This window comes from Hemicordylus capensis, chromosome 4 (assembly GCF_027244095.1).
Source record: "Hemicordylus capensis ecotype Gifberg chromosome 4, rHemCap1.1.pri, whole genome shotgun sequence".
Lineage (NCBI taxonomy): Eukaryota > Metazoa > Chordata > Lepidosauria > Squamata > Cordylidae > Hemicordylus > Hemicordylus capensis.
The window spans coordinates 171,377,797-171,387,824 of record NC_069660.1 but is presented as its reverse complement, the minus strand read 5'-3'; the positions used below and the strand labels follow the sequence as shown (position 1 = coordinate 171,387,824).

The 10,028-nt window shown below is 49.6% G+C and overlaps 1 long non-coding RNA gene across 1 annotated transcript in view; it reads right to left on the bottom strand.

Moving 5' to 3' along the window:
- Positions 1-876: 876 nt before the first annotated feature.
- Positions 877-10,028, bottom strand: part of LOC128322159 (uncharacterized) — a 29,938-nt gene continuing 20,786 nt past the window's right edge. The window contains exons 2-4 of the long non-coding RNA XR_008305566.1: positions 2,906-3,074; positions 2,276-2,416; positions 877-1,089 (exon numbers count right to left, since the gene is read on the bottom strand). This is a non-coding gene — a long non-coding RNA (uncharacterized LOC128322159). The remainder of the gene's footprint in view (positions 1,090-2,275; positions 2,417-2,905; positions 3,075-10,028) is intronic.

Below are 10,028 nucleotides of genomic sequence, written 5' to 3'. Positions count from 1 at the left end.
TCATGCAATTATGCAAATTGCCCAATTGCAATGCTACTAGACTGAAGTACTCTTGCACAGTATGTCAGCCAGTGATGTAACTGAAATTCATAATTACCTGGTTCAGTATGCAGATTTGAGCAGCTCATAATGCTCAGCTGAATTATGAATCAAGTGCCTTAGAAGTTCTTATTTGACTAAGAAATTGGCTAAGATGAGAAGTTGTTTCAACATCCCACCATTATGAGCCCTGAACATTCCATTGGACATAAAACTGAAACCATCTGTCAAATACATCAATTAGGTGACAGCAGACACCACCCCTCCAAATTTGGTGCAGATCTGTTGAAAAATGGCTTAGATTCAACAGTTTAAGAAATAACTCTTATACAGAAGGATTGCTGGCTAACCTTTTTCACCACAGATAACATAAGCTTTAAAAATTTTAATGCATCTTTAATTATCTCCAAAAGTTCAGGTCAGTTCAGAGTAGTGCCTTTTGCATGTTTGAAAAGCTCCCAACTAGTATTTTTTGAGTAATAAGTGTTCCAGGGTCTCCATAACAGTAGGGATGTGCTCAAACCGGATCAGAGGTCTGGTGCTCAGACCAGTTCAGGGTGGTGGTGGTTTACCTTCAAGGGACTGGGATGGTGCTCTTAAGCCCCACCCCCCCATTCCCACCACTGGTGCTCTTGCCAAAATGGGATGTACCCGATGCACGAGCACACTGACCAGGGCGGCAAGGAGGTAGGCTGCCACCCTGTGCCAGTGATTTTGGTGAGAGTTCCAGAGGGGGAAATGTGGTGGGGGGTGAGGAGAAGAGCACCCTCCTAGCCCTTCCCCTTGCCACCAAACGGCCAGTCAGTCTGTTTGCATACATCCCTACATAACAGCAGTGTCAAACCTCCAGCGGTGAGGTGGGCTCCTGGCCCTTCTTGAACTCCAGAATGACTGGGTAAGCACAGAAAAGGCCAGCCTCAGGAACAGCCAGGGGAGGAGGTTAGTTGGTCACCTGAGTCGTTGTTGTTGTTGTTGTTGTTGTCGTCCTCCTCCTCCTCCTCCAGTCCTGGCAGGTTCTGGAGAGTTACTTCCTGGTTCTGAAAATAGAACCTGATAAGGAGTGTCTATGAGCACTCTGGCACGTGTATGGTTAAACAACCATTCCTCCCCCCTCCCCTTCCTTTTATGGGCTTTTGTTTTCTTCTGCCTCTTTTCTCTTTCCCTCAGCAAAAGGGAAGCAAAGCCCTTCAGCAAACCTTGGAATAAGTTACAGAGAAGTAAGGTTATTGATTTCAGGAGGGCATACTTCTGAGTAAATACACATGGACTCAGGACCAGCAGAGTCCTTAGACCCGAAGGACTCTGCTCATCCTGGCAAGAATGTGTGCCCGCTTCCCCCCGCCCCCCAGCAAGCATAGAATAGAAAAACGTACTGAATAAAAGTCCATGGATTTCTCTGGGGCTTACTTCTGAGTAAAGATGTGTAGGATTGCAACCAAGGTTAGGAAGCTCCAAAGAAGTGGGATTCTTCTTTGAATCCCACAGGATTCAAAGGAAAGAACTGTTCCTTGGGATTCTGCAAGGAACAGAATCCCAAGAATTATGTCTGCCTACCACTAACAAACTAGCTGACCCCTTGGTGGTGCAAACTCTACTTGAACCGAACTGCCTGTGAATATGGAGGCTTCACTTGCCCATAATGCGGAAGTATTCATAGACAACGTGGCTCTGAAGAAGAACCTCCATGTTCAAGGGCAGGGCAGTCTACACCAGAATACTAGACTGTTGGCAGTGGGTGGGGATAGTGTGTGGAGCTTCCTGCATTTATCTGGCTGAGCACTTTGGGAAAGAGGAAGCTGGGCTGAATCCCCTTTCAAACAGCGTTCTAATGACTGATCCTGTAATTCTATGTGCACACTTGCTTTGAAATAAGCTCTGTTGAACAAAATGGGACTTGCCTATAAAGAGGAAATCACTGAACAATCCCTGAAAAAATGGTGTTTAGGGAAGAATACTGGAAATATCCTTTAGAAAATGTGTGTGAGAAGCACTGAACAATCCTGTAATATAAGCCCACCAGCTCTACCACCGCCCCAACCAGCACACAGACTGGGCTCACAGAATCTGACATTAACCACAGCTTCCCAGAGGGCATAGTATATTTAGAATAAGAATGCCAATAACATCCCCCTCTCCCACTTTGTAAATAATACAGCAAGAAAAAGAGAGGCTGACACAAGGAAATTATTCAAAGTAATTCTGTTAAAATTAAAAAGACAAGTTAGGCAATGCCTACCTTTTTAATTTCAATTTGACTTTTTTGCGTAATTTTACTCATATCAATCATTAAGTGGAAACCTGTGGCTTGAAGAGTAGAAATGTACTCTGCCCATGCTTAGAGGCTATGTTGCCTGTTGCTTTTAAAATGTACTAGTTTCTGGATAGGAGAAAAAGAGACAAACACAAATGATGATGATGATGATGATGATGATGATGATGATGATGATGATGATGATGATAAATAAACAAAAGTGTTACTAAAACAGAACCCAACTTTATTAAAAGAAGAAAAAGAACTAAGGCCTGAGGAGCTCACATTATCAGTGCCTGAGGGGTCAGCTCTGGGCTGAGAGAACTTGAGCAGCCCCTTTTTTCACCTTTCCAGGGCCTGCTTAAGACTAGGGGACTGGGCATGTGTGAGCCAGATGGCTGCCCAGTTCGGCTTGAATCTGGACTGGATTCGAGCCATGTAGGCTGATAAGGGTAAACACCCCACCCAGGACTGGCATACCATACTGGAATGTGGCGGTTGCACCCTGATAAGCACTCCTCCCATACTTAGGGCAAAATAGAACCAATCCGCTCTTTCCACGCTCTCTCCCTATACATTTGCACCACCTCTTTTGTACTCTATAAATAAACGCACCCTTCTGATGTTCAGGAGGTCCTGCATTGACACCGTTTCCGCCTTGTTTGTTCCCTCATCTGGTGACCCCGACGTGATCCAGATCCCTCAGCACCCTGCTTACGTGACTGGAACAGTCTTCTTAGTGCACTCAGCTTCGGCTCCCTCGTAAGTATGGGCTCTAGTCTTTCTGTTGATCAGAAACAGCATGCAGAAGAATTGCAAAAAATTATCTGGCAACATTCCGGGGAGGTGGTGCCTGTGCACGATCTCGCTGATCTCTTACGGGAGGTCGATTGTCAATGCCCTTGGTATCCGTACAAAGGGACATTGAAAGCAGAACATTGGAGAAAGATAGGGACCGAGCTGCAGGCGGAGCCACGAGCTCCGATCCAGCACCTCCTGCTCAGCAGAAAGGTGCTGGAAGCAGTCGCGGCTTTTTTCGGTGGGGAGCCTGTGCTCCTGAAATCTGAAGTTGTGGATGCCGCGCCCCCTCCGTACCCTGTGTTGCTGCCCGCCGTCACGCCGACGGCCTCGGGGCCCCCGAACGCCAGGGCTCTTAAGGAGAATCTGGGCTTTCGAGGGGTTGTTATGGAGGGACTCCATCATGCCAAAAAGTCCGGACAAATCCTGGTAGATGGGGAAGAATGGGCTGGAGAGAACCCAGCTCTATTCCCAGTGACGCGAGGTCTGGTAGACGGCCAAGGAAACGCCCAAGTGGACTGGGAACCACTTCCGTATTCAGTCCTCCGGGAGTTAAATCGAGCCGTGAAGGACTCAGGACTCCAGTCTACCTTTGTCCAGGGCATTTTGGAAGGTCTTAACAATGGATACCTCATGACCCCGCACGACTGGAAGGCGTTGTTTCGTATGATTTTAACGCCTTCACAGTATGTGGTGTGGGATAGCGAATACCAGCAGGCAGCCCATTTGGGCGCCACAGCGCAGATTACAGCAGAGCAGGTTTATGGCTCTGGGCAGTTCGAGCCTCTGGCCATGCAATGCCAGTTGCCTGATGGAGACATTAAGGCGGTTGGAATGTGTGTCCTCCGAGCGCTCCGCAGGGTGCCCTCGGCTGGCACCCCGGCTTGCTCCTTTGCAGTAATCAAGCAAGGACCCTCAGAGCCGTACACAAGCTTTGTGGACCGTCTGAAGGTTGTGATCGCTCGGCAGTTGGACAATGTAGAGGCTCAGGGAGAGCTGCTGCAAAAATTGGCATTTGAGAATGCCAACACGGACAGCAAAAAGGCCTTGCAGGGAGTTATCCACCGTCAGACTTATTCCCTGGCGGACATGATTCAGGCTTGTGCTGAAATTGGCTCAAAATCGTACGATATGGGCCTGCTAGCTATGGCTTTGAAACAATCCAATAAGCCCACGGGGAACTGCTACAACTGCCAGAAGCCTGGCCACTTCCATGCTGCATGCCGAGCGCCAGGCGGAGGAGCACATAAATCTGGATCGAACCAGAAGAATGCTGGTCGCCCCTCGAAGAAGTGTCCCAGATGTAGTAAGGGCTACCATTGGGCTAACCAATGCCGTACTAACCCTGTAGGAACAGAGACCTCCCCGGGAAATCGGGGAGCAGGCCTTCCTCGGGCCCTGGAATAAAGAAAGAGGAATCATTGCTGACACCCGGATGTGCTGTCGCGCTTGTGCTTCAAAAGAATGCCACCTCAGTGTTCCCAGGGGAAGTTATACTTGTTCCCACATTGCCAGCGACTCCCTTTGAGGGTCCTGAGCCACTGCTTATTTTACCAACGCAAGCAGCGAGCCCCCAAGGGATTTTTGTGGTCCCGGAATTGCTTGACTACATTCCCCAGACATCTATCATGCTTCAGGTTTGGGGGCACATGCCCCTGACCCTTAAGCAGGGAGATTCGTGGGCTCATTGCCTAAGTGTACGGAACCTCACCCCAGTGGGGCCTAAGGCCTCTATGTTATCCCCACAGGTTGCGCTGGTCCAGACGAACATTGCCAGTGGAAAGCCAACTCGTAAGTTTTGGATTCATGGGCACTGCCTAGAAGGGTTGTTGGACACTTACGGTAAAGGAATGGCTGTCTCAGTGGCCTAAGGAGCCCACCCCCTCTATTTGGGGAGTGGGTGGGGAACAATCTTCTAGCCAGAGCACTGAGTGGTTGGCGGTGAGAGCAAGTCAAGCCGGTCCAGTTATAGCTCACTTTCAACCGGTCATAATACCGCTCCCTTTTAACCTATGGGGACGCGACCTCCTGCAACAGCTGGGAACTCGGATCAACATGCGGGAGTAGCTTCCCCGCACCGAGCATTGGCCCTCACCTGGAAAACTGAAGAACCCATTTGGGTAGAGCAATGGCCTTTGCCAAAAGACAAATTAGAGGCTCTGCTGCACCTGGTAAAGGAGCAGGTGCAAGCTGGACACTTGGAATTTTCCTCTAGCCCTTACAATACCCCTGTTTTTGTGATAAAGAAAAAATCAGGGAAATGGCGACTCTTACATGATTTGAGGGAAGTAAATAAAATTATTGAACCCATGGGCCCCTTGCAATGTGGACTACCTAATCCTAACTTAATACCTGCGGGTTACCAGGTCGCCATCGTAGATTTGAAAGACTGTTTTTACACTATTCCCCTTCAACCTCAAGATAAGAAAAAGTTTGCATTCACGGTACCAGTTCTGAATAATGCCCAGCCCACACAAAGGTATCATTGGTCGGTATTGCCCCAAGGCATATTGAACTCCCCTACGCTGTGTCAGCTTTACGTGCATCAAGCATTATCGGAGTTTCGTAAGCGTTATCCGACCCTCCTAGTTATTCATTACATAGATGATATCTTGGTTTCGGGGCCTAGATTACCTCTTAATTGGTTACCTATTCTAACTCAGTCCCTGAGAGAGTTTGGGTTAATAATTGCACCTGAAAAAATCCAGCTCTCCGAGCCCTTTTTGTATCTTGGCCACTGTTTGATGAGCGCCTACGCCATGCCCCAACTACCCGAAATTATTTTGCCACCAAAGCTGACTTATGTACACTTACAACAAATCTTAGGGACCCTTAATTGGGCACGGCCATACTATAAATTGACAACTGATGACCTCCACCTGCTTTTTGAGGCCCTTAAGCAAGGCTGACAACCGGCTGACCTCATTACATTATCTCAGCCTCAGTTAGAAGTGATTAAGAAGGTGAATATCGCCCTAAAAGAGCGTTGGGTAGATCGTGCAATAGAAAATATGCCCCCTGCACTTCTAATCGTAGCAACCCGACCTCAGTTCACCGGAGCAATCGCTCAAGTCTCCTTGTCGGAGGTGCAGATTTTGGAGTGGCTCCACCTTGCACATACGCCAAAAACCACTGTCTTGACTCAATTGGCTATGCTAGCTTTGATCCTCCGCAAAGGGCGCGATCGTTGCTTGGCCCTTTTTGGCATGGATCCTATTCGACTCCACATACCCATCCCCCAAAGTGACTGGGAGTCTGGTTTCCGTTCTTCCTTAGCCTTGCAACTCGTGTTAGCTGATTTTACTGGAGAGGTTGTATACCACCTTCCCAAGGATGTACGGTTGCAACTTCTCCCCCATTTGCCTATTAGACTCGGCACTTGCCTAAGCCCAGCCCCCCTCCAAGGGGCGCCCACTGTCTTTACTGATGGGTCACCTACCAGAGGTGTGATGACTTGGCAGGTGGACGGCGAATGGAAAGCCCGATATACTACCCCACAAACATCTCCGCAACGTGCAGAGCTTGCTGCGGTAGTCCTGGCTTGCACAGTGTTTGCAGACTCTAGTTTTAATTTAATCACATTGACAGCTTGTACGTTTATAATGTCCTCACTGTACTTGAAGGAAGTTATGTCTCTCACAATCTAGACAGGGACCTTCTTGGTTTGTTTATTGCATTGCAACGTCTGCTGGCGCAGCACCGAACGCTTCTCTTTGCCGCCCATATTCGCAGCCATCAACCCTTTCCAGGCTCGCTGGCAGAGGGAAATGCAAAAGCTGATCAGCTATTACGCGCCTTTCCAGTCTCCCCAGCGCAAAGTCATGCCATGCACCATCAATCTGCCCGCAGCCTCGCCCATAGGTTCTCTATTCCCCTCACAGACGCCCAGGCCATTATTCAACAGTGCCCCCAATGTTCAGGCCAAGCCTCTTATCCGTCCACAGGGGTAAATCCCAGGGGGTTGGGAGCCAATGCGTTGTGGCAGATGGATGTAGCGCAGTGGCCCCCATTCGCTCCCTGGCGCTGGCTTCACGATACTTACTCAGGGTACATTTGGGCCACCCCGCAGAAGGGCGAAAAAACTCGCCATGTCTGCAATCACCTTGTCCGCTGCTTTGCAGTCATGGGACAGCCGTCTGCTTTAAAAACTGATAATGGCCCTGCCTACTGTTCCTCGGCCTTTGCTTCCTTCTGTGAGCGTTGGGACATCCGTCATACTTTCGGCATACCTTACAATTCAACGGGCCAAGCTATCGTCGAACGGGCCAACCGCACTTTGAAGGCTGCTTTGGTTCGACAAGACAGGAAAGGGGGAAGTCCCCTGTCCTTGCCGGACAGGGAGCAACTGCTTGCATCTGTTCTATTTACTATTAATCACTTAAACCTTATTTTCTCTGATTCTCATTATTTATCCCGCGTACAAAAACACTTTCGCACCACCGAGCCGTCCCCCCGGCCCTTGGTGCGTTACAAGTGCCTGCCGGACCCGCAGTGGAAAGGTCCTGTTCCCCTGATCACTTGGGGCCGGGGTTATGCTGCTGTGGATCTCCCAACAGGCCCGTTGTGGGTACCTGCCCGCTGTGTTCGACCAACCCAGGATGTCATGGCATCAAGGTCTGTCCAACCCGATCCTGAACTTTGGCCTCCACCTGAAGGAGAGCTTCCCGGCACAGCCCCAACAACGAGGCAGCAACAGGAAGAACAACCCACCAGTGACCTGGGGAATGGTGAAGAATCTGGCAGCGCAGGCGACCGTGCTCCTGGAGCAGGAGGAAAAAGAAAAGACCCCTGAGAACTTTCTGGCAGCCGTGTTTGCAGCCCTGAATGCAAATTCTTGCCTTATTCTGTTTTGTTATTTCTTCTGCCTTTTTTATGTACCTACTGAAGCTTTGCCCTTGGCTTCTCTTTCACACCCCAACATGTGGGTCCGTCACGCGTATTATATGTTTCACACCCATGGAACCAATGTCTCCCTGATATATGAGCACCCTTTATCTGTGTCCCACCTGTCCTTTTTGCCCACCCCCATCAATAGCCCGGAAGTAATTGTAGGCCAGTTGCAGAACCTTAATCGGTCCATGCTATTTTCCGACCCCCCAGGTGAATTGAATGCAACGACGTTCCGTCTTTTACGGTATCGTCGCGCGCTCCCAGGCCTTTGCTTCTGTTGCCATAATTCTGGCACTTGGGATAACAAGTGGAAAGGTCATAAAAAGGTGGGCTATTGGAGAAAAGGTGCAGGCAACTACTCGGGATGTACTGATCGGTTTTATCTGTATGGAACGTATAATAATTCTTACGTGTTTAATGTTACAGCTTTGAATGGCTCTTTAGATGATCTTTACACCGCCTTCCCCATGTTCACACCCAACTTGACTGGCCTCTCTGGGGGCTCCATCTGCAATGGATGGCAAATCAAGGACCCCAACTTATGGTTCTTTTTTAACTCCACTGCCACAAATTATCATCCCGTCCAATACCTGTGCGCGGCAGTGGGCTACCTAACGCTTCCGGTGCAAGTTGTGACACCGGCAGCAACCCGTCCCAGCCCGCAACGAGCCCGTAGGGAGGCCATGGGGCCGCAGTGCCAAGATGAGGTCATTGTGGGACCTCAACTCTCTGAGGGCTCTTCGGGAGGGCGGGCCTTAGCAGGTTTGTTTACTGGATTTCTGACTCTTGGCTCCTATCCAGGAATCATAGCGCAGGAAAACCGGCGGTCCATTATTGGTCTCACGTGCCGCTTAGAAAAAACCATCAATGCTACTGGACGCATAGCTCGCGACGTCCAGGAGGAACTAGCTGGCCTCCACCAAGATCAAATGCAGCTTCGATTTGCAGTAGACTTTCTTTTAGCTAAGAGTGGAGGATTCTGCTCTGTTGTAGGCTCCTCCGGCTGTCAGGTACACTACCATGATTTAAACCGCAAAATTGAAGATGAGCTCGCTCATCTGCAATCCCTGATCACAAATAATGTGGCAGGCGCCCAGAATCCCTTCGCCTGGCTTTGGGACTGGTTGCCTGGCCTCCCTTGGCTTCGCTATGTCCTCCTGACTATCGTCGGTGTATTGAGTGTCGGGGTTCTGTTATGTTGCTGTATACAATGTGTCCCCTCCTTTTTTACCCTTCTCCGACCCCACACTCCTACACGCCGAGAGCTTTATTATGCATATCACCGTGTGAAAACAGAAAAGGGGGAGATGTAGGCTGATAAGGGTAAACACCCCACCCAGGACTGGCATACCATACTGGAATGTGGCGGTCGCACCCTGATAAGCACTCCTCCCATACTTACGGCAAAATAGAACCAATCCGTTCTTTCCACGCTCTCTCCCTATACATTTGCACCACCTCTTTTGTACTCTATAAATAAACGCACCCTTCTGATGTTCAGGAGGTCCTGCATTGACACCGTTTCCGCCTTGTTTGTTCCCTCAGAGCCATCCCTGGATTTGAGCCTGACCGACGAGCCGCCTCGCAAGGTGAATCGAGGGGCTAGATGGGGATATTTGTACAGGGGAATCTGGCAAGGATTCCCCTGTACAAGTAAAGGGTTAGATGTGTGTGTGGGAGGGAGGTTCCTTAAGGTTTTATTTACCTTAAAAATAAACCTTAGAGAGGTGAGTTTGGGGCGGTATAGAAATGTAATCAATCAATCCATCCATCCATCAACCAATCTCCGCTGGCGGGGATGGTGGTGGCAGAGGCAGGGGCTCCTTCCACCCCCACTGGCCACACTGTGGCCCGTTTAGGACCTTTGCACACACTGCAGAAACGGGCTGTAGAGTGGCTGGCCTGTCATTTGGGAGGCCAGGAGAGGAGGATAGTGGTGGTGGAAGGAAGCCATCCTCATTTGCGGCTTGTTTTAAAAGGTAATTAAAACTTCAAGGAGCCTTTTCCCTGACTGCACCCCCACCCATGGCATTTAGCCTTTGACTTGTAA